At 40.3% G+C, this 19,529-nt stretch overlaps 1 protein-coding gene and 1 long non-coding RNA gene across 8 annotated transcripts in view; one reads left to right on the top strand and one right to left on the bottom strand.

Moving 5' to 3' along the window:
* Nucleotides 1-1,619, bottom strand: part of si:ch211-195m9.3 — a 51,972-nt gene extending 50,353 nt beyond the window's left edge. For 5 of the 7 annotated variants that reach the window (XM_073929994.1, XM_073929993.1, XM_073929995.1 and 2 more), the window contains exon 1: nucleotides 1,465-1,603. The gene's annotated coding sequence lies outside the window, so the exon portion shown is untranslated. Of the gene's footprint in view, nucleotides 1-1,464 lie in introns of all 7 variants that reach the window. The other 2 variants (XM_068214925.2, XM_073929997.1) reach the window with 2 other exon arrangements.
* The window catches only part of LOC141378748 (uncharacterized), a 45,368-nt gene that overhangs the window by 3,351 nt on the left and 22,488 nt on the right, over nucleotides 1-19,529 (top strand). The window lies entirely within an intron of this gene.

The following is a 19,529-nucleotide window of genomic DNA, read 5'->3' as shown; positions in this document are numbered from 1 at the left end:
ACGAGGGGGTTTCATGGCCCTTTAAATCATAGATTCCACACTTTTTTAAAGGTAACATTAGCTTCACAACCATGATGCCCAGCTCTCTCTCCCATTCCCCTACAACCAAAGGTGCTTGACTTAATTTAACTATGGTGGCTGTTTAAGTTTGGTGAACTCACTGTCTCATTTTCTTTTCAGCTTAGCTTAGACCCTTTATTAATTTAGGGTCGCCACAGTGGGATGAACGACCAACCTATCGAGCATATGCTTTACGCAGCAGATGTCCTTCCAGCTGCAACCCATCACTAGGAAACATTCATACAGACCCATGCACACACATACACTATGGACAATTTAGCCTACCCAATTCACCTATACCACATGTTTTTGGACTTGTGGAGGAAACCGGAGCACCAGGAGGAATACCAAGCCAATCTGGGGAGAGCATGCAAACTCCACACAGAAACACCAACTGACCCAGCTGAGGCTCGAACCAGTGACCTTCTTGCTGTGAGGCAAACGTACTACCACTGCACCACCGTGGAGCCAAACTAACTTTCTTGTTCATCAAATTAGGTTGAGATGACCGGAGCTTTGTACTGTCCTGCTGAAAGTAGCCATGACAGGATGGTTACACTGTGCTTATAAAGGAATGAACAGGGTCAACAACAATGTTCAAGTAGAAAGTGAGGTTTAAGCAAAGTTCATATGGTACAATCGGGCCCAAAGTGTGCCAAGATAACATCCCTCACACCAGTAAAACACAGGCCTCAGCATTTGGATCCATATATTGTTAGTTGTTTACAACAAATTCGGATCCAGCCTTCTGTATTTTCCTGCACATTCAAGATTATATATTAAAAAGTGTTTTTTCCCTTTACTTTTCTGTGGTCAAGTTTTTATGAGCTTGCAGTATGTGAACTGTTGCTGCTGTAGCTCATCTGATTAAATTTTCATGTTTTCACAAATTCAGAGATGCTTTTCTTAGCTGTGACATCCTCAGACCTCAGTTGTAACAAGTGGTTATTTAAGTTATTGTTGTTTTTTTATCAGATTGATCTAGCTTCCAGCCACCAGGCCCTCTCACAAAAAACTAGCATGTCACATTCAAAGACATTCAGATCACCCTGTTCTAATGCTTGGTTGGAGCTTCAGAAAATCATCTTGAAAATGTCTACATGCCTAAAAGCATTAAGCTGCGGACGTTTGATTGGCTGATTATATAATTGTATCAGTTAGCAGTTGCACAGATGTTCCTAATAAAGTGGCCATGTGTGTAAGTGGGGATTTAATATTTAGCTCCAAAACCATTTTGCAGAAAAACATGCAACATGCAATATTCATGCAGCTTTAATATGATTTGAACAGAAGTGAACGTTTAACTTTGCCTTAGTATTAGACTGTCACTAAACAACACAACACATGGGCTTTAAGGACCCAAAGTTGAACATTCAAACAAATATTGCATTCTAGAAGACTTACTTGAGTAAAACCTGGTGTCTTCTTAATAAGATATCTGAATTGCAGAATCTGATTTTCAGAATGACTGCCTTTTGGTCTGTATTCTTCTCCTGAAGCAGATATAAAGACTGGCAAATATTGTCAAAATCTTCTTGAAAACAGGGACGAGAGGGGAGGGAATACGGAGAAAAAAAGCGCAAGAACTAAGCAGCAATACAAGCCCTGCCCTTCATTCAGATGACTCTTAATGCGTGATATACAAATTGTAGTACATCGGTACTATATATATATATATATATATATATATATATATATATATATATATATATATATATATATATATATAATTACATTATTCATTTTTCGGTTGGTTCACAAAAGTCTTTTATATATTTGTGCACTCAAGTAAGCAAGAATAATCAAGAGAAGACCCAACGACAGACTAAATCAAAAGACAGAAAACAACAAATCAAAAAGCATTATGTCATTGTATTTTCTGTAATGAATAGGAAACAATTAATTTATTCTATAAACTGCTTGTCCTGTAGCAAATGATCCATAATCTGCTTTAAAAAAAAATCTCAAATTGCAGTATTTTAGACAGGCATTTTAATAGAATTAGATTTAAGAGAGTTTACAGTAGGTGTCACGTTTAGCCTAACATCTCCGAGTTTCCCCTCCGATTTTAGGATTATTTTACAGTTAGGGTTTGGTTTAAGACAGGAATTATGTTCCTGAATGATTATATGGGTATTTGACGTGGCGTTCCTTTTAAATGTCACACATGCAAAAGTGAATATAAATATTATTGCCTTTAATTAAAATACAGTCAGTTTTTAGACATTTCATTGTCGTTCATAGATCATGGAGTTATAAAAAGTGCTGTGCTATAATTAGTCCTTTTTTATTTTATTTTTTGAGTAAAATCTTTATATTCTGTCATACAGGGCTTTTTAAATTATCCAAGCACAAAGTATAAAACAGCAGGCACTAAAAAGTATTAAGGGCATGTTTGAATCCACTTTTACTTTTTAAGAATGGGAAAAGTGTGCCTGTGCATGGTCTAAGGGTGTACTCACATTAGGCTTACTGAATCAGGGGACATGGATGTAATATTTACCAGGCATACAAGCACTGGCTTTTTCCAGACAGCTAGAATAGATGTGGCAAAATAGTCAAAAGTGGTCTCTGTGTGTCCTTGGTCTATGCATTCAGCTGGTGGAATAAACACAGCAATACACATTCAGATATTTGTCTAAACACACAACTAACTTCACCCGGAATTCAAAGCTGGAAAGGATGTCATCATGTGCATATATCTTCTCTATGTTTGTGTGAAGGCTATCCAGGAAGTAGAGAGAGAGATTTCTCATTCCAATCACTGGTGGCAGAAAGAGAAATACTGTAGAATCCACAACGGGACGCTGTCCCTGACATAAGGTAGCCAAAAATAGGAATGCCTGGTGGCCATAAACAGAGTAGTTGAATACCTTAACCATTTCTTCTTTAAAGCAGTTACAGGAATAACAAAACTCTGCCTCTGACTCCGATTTAAGGAAGGATTAGCAAAGACTAGTAATGTCCTATCTTGGTAGAGATTTTAGTACACAATTCAAATATGAAGCAGATTCTTCTTCCTTCTGATCACAACCTGTAAGTGTTATTAAAATAGTTACCTCCTTGTTATCTACAGCTTGCAAAATATGTATTTAATTGTGTGTTATAACATGAATTCGCTATTCACATATCGCGTCTAAAACCATGTGGAAAACACAATGTGTGCCGATGCCCTTACTGATTTAAATGTGGTTCGGAGCTTGCGATAGACTGGCATTTGTTGTTGCTATGGCTACCATCAGCTGTCCTTACACAGACGGTCAACTTTCAAAACAGTTTAACTTGTGTGTCGATTAATATTGAATGTATATTTTTGGTATTTTTTGGCGTTATGGTTAAGAAGAGTAATTGTCTAGTGTTTGAGGGCCTACTCACACTGTGCCATCCGTACCTTGCCCAGGCCCGTTTCCGGGATCGTTTGAGAAGTGTAAGTGCGCTGAATTGAGCTTCGTTCCCTTGGGCTTTGGTGAGGTACGTTTGTAATTTGAGTGCAAAACACGCCAAAGCCCGAAACTGAAAGCGAGGCGTGACTTTTAATGGATTGTTTCATATTGATTTATTAATCATTCTTACTGTTCAGTAATCGCAAACTGCCTTAGTTTATTAAAGACACAACCCCCTCACTGCACGACAGCTGTGCACCTTCAGCAGACATCCTCATTCCTGCAGCACGAGGGGTTTATGATTATGAGCGCCAAAAGTGGTGGATCTGTTCGGCGAAATATCTGACTGCGTCACCGCATCCCTAAGGACTGTTTTGTGACATATTTGACTGCATGTCTGCATATCAAACGACTGCATATCAAACGACTGAAACGCTATAACTAGAGAAATCTCTACTGTGCTGCTGAGTGACAGAGCTTCTCACTGAACAGCACAGCAGCGATGATGTAAGCGTGCCGAGGCCCGATTGTGGTGTGAGTCAGGGCCGTCAGGGGAGACAGGATGGGGGACAAGCAAGTTCGAGGCAACTGTACCCAGTGTGAGTATGGCCTAACTGCATTGTTTTAAAGGGCCATGAAACCCCCGCCACAACAGGGTGTTTTCACAGCTCTAGTTTGAACAAGTCAGGAAAGAGTCCAGGGGGCTATTTCTTAAATGTGGTTAAGAAAAGCGGGGATTAAATTCAAAAGCCTGACTTCAATTATCTGAACTAAACGTGCACACTTAAATTGGTTCCATAACAGCAAGTTGAAAATCATTTGATCTGACTAGTCTGAGTTCAGTTTAATAATCTAAATAACTGCTCGTGCACCTTTCTGTCGTGAAACCTTAAAAGTCGAGCATAGATACATCAATTATGTTTTGTGCTACCATGGCAACTTCGAGAACTGAAAGAGCTCTGAAATGAGACACAGCTGTTCACAGCGAGTGAGCCGCGAAACTGCAGATTGTTCAATAGGCTACATTAGTAGCAATATATTTTTAAATATATGCTATTATTTAGACCTATTAACATAAAATTACATATTTGTTATAATACCTAGTAATTGTGCTTGACAGCGCGCATGTGCATGAGAGAGAGAGGATTTGCCCTTACTGCCAATTGTTGCTTGCAAGGAAAAGTTTTAATGCATTGCAGGCTCACTGTAACATACAAAATGTTCTAAATGTAAGCACATAGGTTTAAAATAAATAAAGAGTCGTGCACGCACAAGTGGTGGGATTTTTAATTTGCTCCCAAACCTGCTGCAAATCGTTGCTTTCCCTTTGCCACTTGTTTCCTGCGGCCCATGAGAAAATATCTTTACATTAAAGTGGCGCTGCTGCACAGCACGTATCATCTCCGGATTATTCCACTCATTTTACAGCTTTAAAGTCATTATTTAAGAAATGTAGTCTTCTTCTTTAAATTCATCAGTGTCTCCTTACCCCCGTGCTCGCGTGAGTTTCCTCCAGGTTCTCTGGTTTCCCCCAAATCCAAAGACATGCGGCATGCGCTATAGGTAAATTGAATAAGCTAAATTGGTTGTAGTGTAGGAATGTCAATGAGTGTGTATGGATGTTTCCTAGTGAAGGCGTCCGCTGCATAAATCATATGCTGTATAAGTTGGACGTTCATTGAGCTGTGGTAACCTCAGATTATTAAAGGCACTAAGCCGGAAAAAAAAAAAAAAAAAAAAAAAAAATATATATATATATATATATATATATATATATATATATATATATATATATATATATATAAATATATATATATATAAATATATCAAGAGAGAGAGAGAGAGAGAGAGAGAGAGATAAGAACACCCCTTACAGATTTCTCTTTTAAATTTATATTTTCTACAGGATGCTTTACAATAATATATTTGTGCATATACATTAGACTATTCAGTACCAACGTTATTCAGTACCAAGTTTGTTATTCAGTACCAAGGTAAAAAAAAAAATATATATATATATATATATAAAGTTAATATATGTATAAAGTTAATAATAGTAAAGTTTTAATCATTATTAGGAGGTTAAGTAAATTAAAATGGCATCAGTATATGGCAAGTGAATGTTAACATTACTTTGATTAGGCATGAACTTAAGACTTAGCCCGCGCCGGACCAGGCTAGTTTCCCAGCATAAGTTGCCAGGGTAACTAAGTTTGAACTATCATAAATTTGATTTGTGAAACCAAATCCGCCATTAATAAACCTGCCTTACCAAAATAAGCCTGGCTTTTTCTGTAAGCTTGGTTTATGTAATAGCCCCCAGCACTGATTAGGTGGGAATGTTGGAAGAGGGAAAGAGGGAAGGTTTTGCATAAAAATGGGAGTTTTAGTTCAGGCACGCGCTGATTTTCACAAAGACAAAACAACACACAGACGCAGGGGAGAAATACAGTGGGCCCTATCATACACCCGGCGCAATGTGGCGCAAGGCATGGCGCAATAGTCTTTTGCTAGTTTCAGCTTGGTGCAAGAGTCATTTTGAGGCGTTGCGCTACACTGTTTAAATAGAAAATGCATTAGCGCTCATATGTGCGGCCATAGGCGTTCTGGTCTAAAACAGAAGGCGTTCTGAGGCGCACTGCTGGCGCGTTGCTATTTTGAGAAACTAAAATAGATTTTTCATTAGACCAAAACAAACCCGGTCTAAAGTCCTGCGCAGAGTTGCGCCTCGCTTACTCTCTGCTTAATACGCACAAGAGAGCAATAGGCAAATATCTTTACATATGAAAAAAATGTAAATATTAAGGATATATATAGTATATAAATATAAAGGATTAAAATATTACAAAACATATTATTTTCTAGCCTACATAAATATGAAAAATCACTGCTTTTATGTCTTCATCTCGGGAGGCTTTTTCAGTTCATTCATAACAATTTGCTTTTGTATAATGTTATTATTATTAGCAGTATTATTTATTATATCCATATTTATATTTGTTTTATTAAAAACAAGCTTAGATTTGCCCACCTGTCAGGTTTTAGACCATCTGGGGCACAGCATGTGTTTTAGGATATAACTCAGGTTTTTGAGTACACTTCGTTATGATTGTTCATTTATTCGTTTGCTGCAAATTAGAACTAAATTTAGAAATAGTTTTGAAACGAATATTTGCGCTTAACAAACGCAATTATTTATTTATAGACTAATTGATGTCTATGCGTAATGGTTTCCCTGTCCAAGAGCAAAAGTGAAAGTAGTTCCATTATCTCTCATTCTCATGCAGTAGATGCTCTGCTCTGCAGTTTTCTGTTAAAAAAAAAAACTGTTAACTGTTAACTGTTTGCTAGTAAAATGCTCAGTTTTTCCACTTAGACTTATTTTACGTCCTGTAAATAGCGAATAGTGTGTTTACATGGACATTAGTAATCAAATTATTAGTTTGTCCACTTTAACTGCATTTTGGCACTTTTACTTTTTTCATTTAGGAACATTTCATGCATGTTTCCTGTGACAAATGAGATATTGGATGCGAGGAACTGCTGGAAGAGTGTAGTTTGAATGGAATGTTTGATACCGCACGGAGTAAGAGAGAGAGAAAAAAAAAAACCTGACTATCCTGTCAGAAAATGCAGCAAAAGACCTACACGACAGTAATAGTTTGATTAAGATGTTTACATTCTAAGAGCAGCAATTACAGCAGATCTTTCAGTCCACAATATTTTAGTGATATTACTGTTGTACTATTACTTCCACTTGTTTTAATTATGGTTGGCAACACAATGTGGCATCTCTCTATCATCTGAACACTGTAACAGGTAAAAACAGTCTTTGAAGCTATCATGCATATTAATGAAGTTGTTATTCAAACCTGAAGAACGAATTTGTTCGAAATAACGCGGAAACAACCAATTTTTACTTATTTTGTGAAATATATGTTTTCTAACAGTGTTTTAAGCAGCGTGGGACACTTATATGACTCAACCTGTCAAAAAAAATGTGTTTTGGAGTTTCATTTCCTTTCATTTCCTTACTGATTCTTTGCATTGGGCTTACACATATACGCTGTGCTCTAGATGAGGCACTGTTGGTGGGCCTTTCTTTCTGTCTGGCATTGAATGCAATCAACCAATTACAACAGACTGGGTCATCGTACCAATTACCACAGATTTAGCATCATGCAAAGAAGGGGTTTGGGAAAAAAAATCAAATAAAAAATAAATCGCTGAACAAATCATATGTGAGTCATTGGCATAAGGTAGATATAATTGCATAAGACATGAAAGTGTTTTTTTTTTACTTTGCATGCATATCAGCCTGGTATCCTAGCCAAAACCAAAATATGACTTTTTATAATGCATAACAGGGGCACTTTAAATAATGCTTACCTGCATGTTTTGAGCCAATTATGTTTATTAAGCTGATTTGTATAATGTAAACATGTCAGTTGGATTATGTAAGCATGTCAATGTCACGGGTAGAAGAAGGAGTGAACTCAAGTGCAGAACACAAAGTGTTTATTAAGGAGAAAGTCTTTGCAAAGAAACAAAAATGTGCTGGGGGAGTGCCGTGGAAAAACAGTCCAGAAACAACGGGAGACTCGTTCACTGGCAGCCCTGGACACAAATATGGGGTAAGTAACAGACCGTTATACACACACACCAACGACAACAGACTGACAAACATGAAGGGAAATGACGTGCTATAAATAGGAACAAAGGGATGAGAAACAGGTGGAGCGAATTACTCCGATGACCTGTGAATACTAGAAAAGCAGGTGACTGAAGGTAATCTGTAACCTAGAACTGGAGAGAGTGAGAACACAAGGTACGGTGACAGTACCCTCTCCCTCAAGAACGCCCCCTGGCGTTCCCTGAAGACTCACCATGGGTCTGATGAAATTGATCAATGAGAGAGCGGTCCAGAATGTCCCGAGCTGGGATCCAACACCTCTCCTCCGGGCCATACCCCTTCCAGTCTATCAGATATTGATACACTCTGCCCCTCCTCCTCACGTCCAGCTGGCGGCGCACTGTGTAAGTAAGTGTACCCTCAACTAGTCTGGGAGGTGGAGGAGCAGAGGTTAACGGCTGTAGGGGGGAGCGAAAAATGGGCTTTATTTTAGACACATGGAAAACCGGGTGAATGTTTTTAAACTGAGGGCTTAATTTGAGTCGAACTGACCCTGGACTGAGGACCTTGACGATGGTGAAAGGTCCAATGAATTAAGGTCCCAATTTACGTGAGGGAAGTCTGAGAGGAATATCGTTAGAGGACAACCAGACTTTCTGACCACACACGTAAAGAGGGGGTACGGAACGGTGGCGATCCGCAGATGCCTTGTTTCTGTCGCCAGTCCGGATAAGGGCTTTCCTGGCAAGCCTCCATGTTTGGAGACATCTTTGAATGAATGCCTGGGCAGAGGGAACAATGGCATCTGGTTCTTGAGAAGGGAATAGAGGGGGTTGGTAGCCTAAACAGCACTGGAAGGGAGACAAACCCGTAGACGAGACCGGGAGGGAGTTATGCGCATATTCGACCATGGTTAATCTGGAAGACCAAGACGACGGTTCCTCGGACGCAACACAACGCAGGACCCTCTCCAGTTCCTGATTAGCTCGCTCAACCTGGCCGTTAGTCTGTGGATGGTACCCTGAAGAAAGGCTAGCGGTTGCCCCCAGCTGTCGGCAAAATTTTGACACAAATTGGGGACCCCTGTCTGAAACCACGTCAACCGGGAGGCCATGAATACGGAAGACGTGGTCCAAGATAATGGCTGCTGTCTCCCTCGCTGAAGGTAATTTGGGGAGGGGTATAAAGTGTGCCGCCTTCGAGAATCTGTCCACCACAGTGAGGACTACTGAATTGCCACTGGATGGGGGTAACCCAGTGACAAAGTCTATCGCTATGTGTGACCAGGGTCGCGAAGGGACGGGCAGTGGCCGGAGAAGCCATGCTGGGGGTCGATTCGAGCCTTTAGCTACTGCACAGACCGGACAAGCCAATACAAACCGACGAGTGTCAAGAATAGTGCCCAACGAGCCTGACGAGAATTGAGACGTTTGGCTGATCTAATGTATTCTAGATTTTTATGGTCGGTCCAGACCACAAAAGGAACCCCCGATCCTTCTAGCCAGTGACGCCACTCACCCAATGCCAACCTGACAGCCAGTAACTCCCTGTTCCCGATGTCGTAATTTCGTTCCGAAGGTGTTAATCGATGGGAAAAGAAAGCGCAGGGGTGTATTCTGCCGTCCGACGAGGACCATTGGGATTAAATAGCTCCCACACATACTTCTGACGCATCCACCTCCACCACAAACTAACGAGATGGGTCTGGATTACTTAAAATAGGTGCAGAAATGAAACGTCTCTTTAATTCAGAAAAGGCTGTCTGAGCCTGGGGTGACCACTCAAATCGCTTGTGGATGGAGGTAAGATTAGTCAGAGGTAGAACAACCTGGCTAAAATTGCGAATGAACCGCCTGTAAAAATTGGCAAACCCCAGAAATCGCTGGACCGCCTTGCGACTGTCTGGGGTGGGCCAATCTGCAACTGCTTTCACTTTGGCAGGATCCATTCGCACTCCCTCGGGCGACAGAACAAACCCCAGGAACGAAACCGACTGTGTATGGAAGTCACACTTTTCCACCTTGGCGAAGAGTCGATTCTCCAGCAGCCGCTGGCGTGCTGGACATGTTCCCGTTCATTCTGGGAAAAAATCAGAATATCATCAAGGTAAACGAACACAAAACGATTTACCATGTCCCTGAGCACGTCATTGACGAGTGCTTGGAAAACCGCCGGTGAATTGGAGAGCCCAAAGGGCATAACGAGATATTCAAAATGACCAGTAGGGGTGTTAAAGGCGGTCTTCCATTCGTCCCACTGCCTAATCCGAACTAGGTGGTAGGCATTGCGGAGGTCTAATTTTGTGAAGATGGTTGCTCCCTGCAGGAGTTCGAAGGCCGATGACATCAGTGGCAAAGGATAACGATTCTTTACAGTGATGTCATTCAACCCCCAATAATCTATGCAGGGACGCAAGGAACCATCCTTCTTCTCCACAAAAAAACCCCGCCCCAGCTGGAGAGGAAGAAGGACGTATAATACCTGCTGCTAGAGAATCATGGATGTACTTCTCCATGGCCTCCCTCTCAGGTTTAGACAGAGAGTATAAACGCCCCCTAGGTGGAGAAGTGCCAGGTAAAAGATCAATAGCACAGTCGTACGGGCGGTGCGGAGGGAGAGATGAAGCCCGGGACTTACTGAACACAGGTCTCAGATTATGGTAAACGACAGGTACTCCAGTTAGGTTCACTTCCTCCTGCAACATAGAAAAAGAAGAAAGGGGAGAACAAGCAGAGCCAAGACAATGAGACAAACAATAGGAACTCCAAGAGGATACGGAGCTAAGAGTCCAATCAATCTGTGGATTGTGCTTAACTAGCCATGTGTGACCCAAAACAAGGGGAGCAGTGGGAAAGTGAATAAGGAGAAACTGTAACTGCTCCACGTGATAGCCTGAAAGTGTAAGAGTGAGGGGAATGGTGCAGTGGGTGATATCAGCCAGGTGAGAGCCGCAAAGTGTTTTGGCTGAAATGGGGTTATCCAGGAAAATCATAGAAACACCCAGCCGCTTAGCTAAGTCTAAGTCCATAAAGTACCCTTCAGCTCCTGAATCGATTAAAGCAGACACCTGTTTAATGGAACCCTTAACATGTATCCAGGCTTGGAGAGACGCCCGGCCCCCAGACAGTGCACGTATATTCGTGGCGCTCACCGTCAAACTGCCCTTAGCTGGCTTACGCCGCTCTCTGATAGGGCAAGAGGCCACCTGATGCCCCGCCTCCCCGCAGTAGAGGCAGAGATGGTTGGAAATGCGGAAGCGACGCTCCATCGCCGACAAGCGGGCTCTTCCGATCTGCATCGGCTCCTCCTCCGAGAACCCCGACTGCTACTTTCGCCCCGGTGTTCCTGGGAGAAAACTCTTCAACTCCGCCTCTGCGATGACGCGCTCTGAGAGTGATTCTGTTGTCGACCCGGATGGCGAGATCGACGAGTCTGTCGAGAGTAGATGGCAGCTCGAGCGAGAAGATCTCGTCCTTGACATACTCTGCCAGGCCGTGAAGAAAGTGGTCCCATTGGGCTTTGGCATTCCAACCGCTGCTCGCCGCCAGGGTACGGAACTCGATGGAGTAATCCGCCACCGAACGCTCCGCTTGTTGAAGCGCCGTTAGCGCCCTCGCCGCTTCGGTCTGCAGCGGGGAGCGGTCAAATACCTTCTTCAGTTCGTCAGAGAAGGCCTTGAAGGAATTACAGCACGCATCTTTGTTGTCCCACATTGCCGTTCCCCATTCTCTGGCCCGGCCGATCAGGAGAGTTATCGTGAAAGCCACCTTGGAAGTCTCTGTGGGAAAACAAGATGGCTGGAGCGAGAATGTGAGGGAGCACTGGGAAAGAAACGATCGACAGGAATCTGGCTCACCAGAGTAAGCGGCGGGTGGATTAAGCCGGGGTTCAGCCTGTCGTGGAGTAGTTATCCTCTCTTCCGGCGTGGGGTTCGCCGGGGGATCTGGGGAAGCCGCTGGAGGGCTCGGGAGAGCGAGCTGTAGCTAATCGAGGCGCCCGGCGAGCGCGACCAGCTGTTGGGACACCTCCACAAAAGCTTGGTGGGAGGCAGCGATCTCCTCTTGTTGTCAACCCAGTAATGCGCCCTGTTGGGCGAGCGCTCGGCGAATGTCGACATCCTCTGCTGAGTCCATGATTTGGTCAGTCTGTTCCTGTCACGGGTAGAAGAAGGAGTGAACTCAAGTGCAGAACACAAAGTGTTTATTAAGGAGAAAGTCTTTGCTAAGGAACAAAAAACCCAATCGGGTGAGTGCCGGGGGAGTGCCGTGGAAAAACAGTCCAGAAACAACGGGAGACTCGTTCACTGGCAGCCCTGGACACAAATATGGGGTGAGTAACAGACCGTTATACACACACACCAACGACAACAGACTGACAAACATGAAGGGAAATGACGTGCTATAAATAGGAACAAAGGGATAAGAAACAGGTGGAGCGAATTACTCCGATGACCTGTGAATACTAGAAAAGCAGGTGACTGAAGGTAATCTGTAACCTAGAACTGGAGAGAGTGAGAACACAAGGTACGGTGACAGTCAAACGTGACAGGTAACCAGTACACCGATTTTGAGTTGTTTTAGCAGTTTATTCATTTTTGCACATGTTGGATTGTGAATGCAAGGTATACTGTGTCATTAATATTTTGTATACTCCAATACATTCTTGTCTTGATAAAGCAGAAAATATTGTCATCAACTCAAGCAGTTGATGCAAAATCATCCACAAAAATAAAAATGTGCTCTGTTTGCAAGTACTGTAAAGAAGTGATAATTAAGGGTGTAACAATACGCCTTTTTATATTGAACTGTTCGGTACGAGACTTTCGGTTCAGTACACATTACAAACCGAACAATATATTTCAGACTAACATCTAAAAAGATAAAAGAATGAGTACAAAATATAATGTTTTCAGTGCAACAATGCTCAACATGGCATCCCAAATGACATAGCAGACAACATGCTTCCTTCCCGCTGTCATGTTAAACAGTAGACCATCGCTTTTAAACTCGTTAAATGCGTTTCCCAGTTCAGTTGAGAAATGTGTGTGTTCTGAATCTGGCTCAGGTGTGGTTTAGTTGGCCGGCCATGGCCCGGTTGGAAGAGGTGTGCCAGAGCTTGATTCACTTGGACTTTGGTGCAGTACACTTGTAGTGTAAGTGCGAAGCATGCCTAAGCCCGACGCTACATCATTTTTAGGGGACTGCTTCATATGGTTTCATTTATTATTCTTACTGTTCAATAAATGCAAACTCAGTAATTCATTTTCTTTTCAGCTAAGCCCTCTTATTAAACAAGGGTCGCCACAGTGGAAAGAACCTCCAACTTATCCAGCATGTTTTTACGCAGGGATGCCCTTCCAGTTGCAACCCATCACTGAGAAACATCCATACACACCCATTCACACACATACACTATGGACAATTTAGCCCACCCAATTCACCTATACCGCATGTCTTTGGACTTATAGGGGAAACTGAAGCACCTGGAGGAAATCCACGCAAACATGGGGAGAACATGTAAACTCCACACAGAAATACCAACTGACCCAGCCAAGGCTCAAACCAGTGACCTTCTTGCTGTGAGGCGAACATGCTACCCACTGTGCCACCGTGCAGCCTGACCGCAAACTGTCAGTTTATTAAAAGACACAAACCCCTCACTGCACGTCAGCTACACCTTTAGCAAACCTCCTAATACCTGCAGCACCAGGAATTTTTTTAGTGTCAAAAGTGGTGGACCTGTTCGGTGGTGTTTGACTGCGTGTCACTGCATCCCAAACCACTAAAAATAATACAAAAAAATTAAAATAAAGCAATCTCCACTGTGCTGTTAAACTGAACAGTCGCATCCTCGATGACGTACAGTAAGCATGCTCAGGTCCGACATGTAAAAATGCAATGTGAGTGCAGGCGGAGGGGGAGAGGGGATGAGGGATATCACGCTTTGGCACGGTTCAAGACAACTGTACCTAATGTGAGTGTAAGTAAGTTCTATTTTTAACTTTATTGCATTTTTATAGTTCTGTTATTTGTTTTTTAACTGCCATGTATGTTACAAGTGCTATTATGTGTTTAGTTGGTTATTTCCAAGTCATGTAGAATGGGGTGTCATGTTTTGTAATGTTATGCTAATAAAAGGGATGATAAGAATCATGATTTGCATAACTGAATTGGCAAATCGTGGCGATATACCATCGGAAAAGCTATTTATGTAACACGATGTGTTCTACCTGTATTACTTACAAACACACATTTGTATGCAATGAAAAATTAATTGTTCAAGTGCGTTTTCCAATCTCCACTGCTGCCATACTCTTCCTAATCAAATTTTTGGGCATGTGACCCTCTGACTTTTGAGCTAAATTAATTTCATAATAATTCAATCGGTTATGTGCTGCATCCTTATAACCTTTTGATTTTTGCTTTGCTCTTCCTGGTAAAAAAAAAAAAAAAACAGCATATGCTGCTGATGCAGCTAGTTTGCTGGTCCTGACTCCTGAGACCAGCATCTAAAAATGCCGTACCAGCACATGCTCTTTATTTATGTATGTATTTATTTATTTTTACACACACTTCAATCAATGTGCATAAATTTGGCTTAATGTTGGAGTTTTGAGATTCACATATTTAGTGAGTGTCTATAAATTTCAGCATTTAAAACAGGAACAGTATGAGAGATTTCATAAAATCATGTTTAAAGTGATCATATAAGTATCCGGTATAACTTGCGTCTCTTTTTTATATCTTGGATATTTAAGGAAAAAACTAAAATTATATTTTTCTCTACCAATGGGAGTAACTGATGTTGATGTTTAATTGTTTTTCAGAAACTGAACAATATACTGTTAAGTATCAGTGTATTAGTTCCAGATTACCTTTGAATGAATGGGATACTTGGGAAAATGTACAACTGAAAATATGTACATTGCATATTGTGATTTTAAGACTATAAAGTTATTGGGCATGTGTCCAAATATATATATTTTTTAATAACGAACTGAATTCTGAGTTTGAAAAATATAGTTTAAGCTATTTGGAATAAGAATAAACTATTGTTTATCAATTAAAGTATATATTTTCACTCATTATTTCAGTTTATTTTCTCAATATTGAATTTATGTCACCGACTAATGATCCCGCTAATGACCCACGTACCCTTTATAAGCCGCACTCAAACACTCAGTCTTTGCGAAGTCTTGTTCAGCCCCGGCCAGCATTACTGAGCGTTCTATCCTGCCTGATCTCCTGTGCATTACTCCAGCCCGTTTCTGACTCTGCTTTGCCTTCTGCCTGCCCACGACTTAAGCCTGTTGCACGGACTCTGATATTCGCTGCCTGCCCTCGACCCAAGCCTGTTACACGGACTCTGAATCACGCCGCCTGCCTCTGACCCATGCCTGGTAAATCACTCTGTGTCTTTCAGCCGCCAGCCCTACGACCTTTATTGCTGTTATTGTTGTATGTTCGCACCTTTGTGCGTGTTGATTGTTTGAGTGAAAGTGTGACTAATAAATACTGCATAATGGATCCCTCCGTGTCAGTCTTCCCGTTACAATTTATTAATTAATGTGATGCTGATATGCATATACATTTATATTATCTATTGTTTGTAAATGTTCCAGTATGAGTAAAAATAATCTTTATTAAATCTTTCTTTTTATGTTACCTGGTAAGAAAGTCATTTATAAATGCAATCAGTTTCATCATTATTTACTGATCCGTTAATGCCTTAATATAGTGTCATATCGTCACCTACAGGGTGATTTAAATTAATATCTGTACTACCTTTTATTCAATATGAAGTTAATAGTTTCCAAATCTAATACTGAATAAAAATGTGTACTGATTGTACTTTAATAAATATTGACCTTGTTTTTTTTTTCTGTTTTTTTGTTTAGGTTCATGCTTATCTGCACATCTAGGCCTCAAGACTAAAGTGTTTGTCTTTCAGTGTTTCCTTGGGCAGTTTAGGAGGAAAAGAGACCATAAAACATGGATATATGGTAAGGAAAATAATTAATATTGTTTTTTTTTTTTGTGTTTTCCCTAATCATTTTGGATATACAAATCTTCTTTTAATAACTAGATCTTATTTCACAGGTGCAATTTTAGGATGTTCAATGGGCTTTGCTAATACTGTGCAGGTTCAGTCACCGGTTCTAAGTTGCTTTCAACATTCCAGAGCACAGTCTTTCTACCTAATTCACCCAAAAGTACAGCAAAGCAACGTGGATTTCTCTTCCATTAGTGGTATGTATTATATTCTATACTATGTACAAGATTTTGCAGTGTATGTTGGTTCTGCATCTGGGTTTTCAATCAGGCCTAAGACAATTTGCAGCTTCTTTTATTGCTTCCTTTGTCGTCAGATGTGAACACATGACATGTGTGGGGTTGGGTTAGGGCTAGGAAATTTTTTTGATTTTTTTCGATAAATTCAAATTTATGTTTTAAGACGATTTGATTTTATATTAAATCGAGATATAATGATTTTTTAATAAAAATATTAGATACATTATAATTGCACCAATGCGCTTTGGTTCACTCTCTATATGAAGCAGGTCGCACACCAGAAGCGCCGCCCAGCGAAAAAGCCGCACCACAAAGCGCCATCTGATTAGTTACATGTTAAATATCATGCAAATGTGCGCGTCTGGTATGTAATACTTTAAACTGTCATGTGGGCGCCATGTCATGGTGCTTCTGGTGTGCGACCTGCTTGACTGCCTGTCTGTTTCAATGATGGTAGTGACGGTCTGTGTGGATTGTCAAGACATATTCCCTTATCAAGTAAAAACTCGATCTCTCAACTTGTATGAAGGACATAAAAACCTGCCATGTGAAAAACTGCACCAATCTTAGTTCGAAACGCGCTGATCTTTTGGTTTGAACATGAGCAGAGGTGAGCAGCTGTAGTAGTGAAAATTAAAGTACCCGCCCCATGACGTCATTTAGCAGACCTAGGTGAAAGCCAGACAGGCAGCATAATACAGAGTGGTGCAAAGCGCATCAAATGATCGATATTTAAAATGGAGTAAAAAGAAAAATAGAATAAATATATTATTTTATATTAGACACAAATCTGGTGCTTTTATTTGCTCCTGCTATACGTCCACAACTTCCAACACAATCTCACGGCAATTCGAAACTTTTTCATTTAATTCTAATTCGTATGAATTCGTACGATCTAATTCGTACAATTTAGTACGATTTGCTTATCCCCCAATGACGGTTGGGGTTAGGGGTGGGGTCAGGTGCTGAACGACTGAACTCGTACGAATTTGTACGAATTAGCCACTAAACTGGCAAAATGTAAAATACTTGCGTTTTCTCGTGAGATCAGGCTGCAACTTCACACACCAGGTTAAATTAGGCTTTACAGTTTCCATGTTCAGTCCTTTACTTCCACTGTATCTTTTTAAGAAAAATGCAGCAGCATTACAACCTGTCATTCAATCAGAAGAAGACAAAGTCAAAGCTGAGCTGACAGCCAATCTTTTTTCTAGGCTCAGCAAAACTTGCAAAAATTACCTCTGTATTTCTGCAACTGCAATATTTACACATATTTTTTTAAAAATCTTCTGCAACGATATTTACATGTGAATTTGTTTTGCAACTATTTACACGTTGTTGATCAATTTATGTATGGCATGGCCATTAAAAATACAATGTTTCTTAACCAGATGTTTTTTTTAAAGTTACTTACAAAGAAAATGTTACTTCAGTCATGTTGTTGTAATGTTTTAAGTTGACTAGTTACACACACACAAAAAAAAATCTAAATCAAAATTGTGAATCGGTCAAACTTTATAAAAAAATTGATTTTTTTTTTTGCCATATCGGCCAGCCCTATATGTAGTACATTAGTTTTCTTTTTTTTAAATTATGTATGTAAAATAAATGTACAGTTTGCATACTTTTTTAAGTAGTTGGCTTGTGTGTGTGTGTGTGTGTGTGATTTCTTAAGTGTTGTCCTTTTACTGTAGTGCTGTTCAGTGACTCTTCTTTTCTAACAGCAATTTTACAAAGACATGAGCTTGTTTGTGAATATTAATCTAGGAGGGCTGGACATAGAGTTTAATTTATGTCATGCTACAAACTACTGGGTCAAGGTGTGTTGTTTTTCTGCTAATGGTTAGTTGCCAAATATTTGATGATACCATGCAGAATTAAAGTTTTTTTTTTTTATTATTATTGTTTTACTTTAGGGCTGCACGGTGGCGCAGTGGGTAGCACAATCGCATCACAGCAATGTTTCCTCCAGGTGCTCTGGTTTCCCCCACAGCCCAAAGACATTCGTTCTAGGGGAATTGAATGAACTAAATTCAACTAAGTTAAACCAAATTGGCCGTAGTGTATGTGAGTGTGTGCATGAGTGTGTATAGATGTTTCCCTGTGTTGGGTTGGGGCTGGAATGGCATCCGCTACGTAAAACATGTACTAGATAAGTTGGCTGTTCATTCCGCTGAGGCGACCCCTGATTAATAAAGGGACTAAGCCAAAAAGAGAGTGAATTAATGTTTTATTTTAAAATTAAATCCAAGGTGTAAAGCTGTTTTGGCTCATTTCAGATGAAATGGACAGTTCATTCAACAATGAAACTGTGCTGTTAATTTATTCATCCTCAGCCAGAAGCTGTAGGTTACCTTGTACTTCAGTGGGACAGTAAAAATATTTTTACCCATGCTTCTTGGGGATTCATATATTACATATTGATGGTCATTATCTCTTGGAAAGTCAAAGCCATATTAATCCCCTACAGCTTGGATGGCCTGAGAGTGAGTAAATTAACTGATTAACTAGGTAAACTGCGTCTTTAAAGTTGTTTTCACATAAACATAAAATGTCACTTGTCTTAATACTTCAGGTTTCCTGTAGATGTTTCTAGTGTTAGTCTAGTTGTAATGGCACTCTACACTACATGTCTAGACATCTCTTTAGAAAATGTGATCACAGATAATACACAGGTGCATCTCAATAAACTAGAATGACATCGAAAAGATAAATACGTTCAGTAATTCAATTTAAAAAAGTGAAACTCCTTTATTATATAGATTCATTACACACAGACTTATTTTAATTAAAGTCTTTTTTATTTCATTTTTATCATTGTAGCTTACAGCTATAATAAAAACTCAAATCAGTATCTCAAAAAAAATTTGAATATTACTTAAGACCAATAAAAAAGGATTTGTAACACAAATATTGGACAACTGAAAGGTATGAACATGTACAGCAATCAGTTCTTGTTGTTTTTATGATTTACTTCAGTAATGTAACATGACATAAAGGAAGTCGGTTTATGGCACTGCTGAGGTGTTATAAATCCCAGGTTGATCTGATAGGAGCCTTCAGCTCTTCTGTGATGTTGGGTCTGGTGTCTCATATAATCTATAGCAGTGTTTCTCAACTGGTGGGTCGCGGAGTGTGTGATAAAAAAACAACAAAAGTTTA

Source organism: Danio rerio, chromosome 18 (genome assembly GCF_049306965.1).
Source record: "Danio rerio strain Tuebingen ecotype United States chromosome 18, GRCz12tu, whole genome shotgun sequence".
Taxonomy (NCBI): Eukaryota; Metazoa; Chordata; class Actinopteri; order Cypriniformes; family Danionidae; genus Danio; species Danio rerio.
This window is presented reverse-complemented; position numbering and strand designations above follow the sequence as displayed.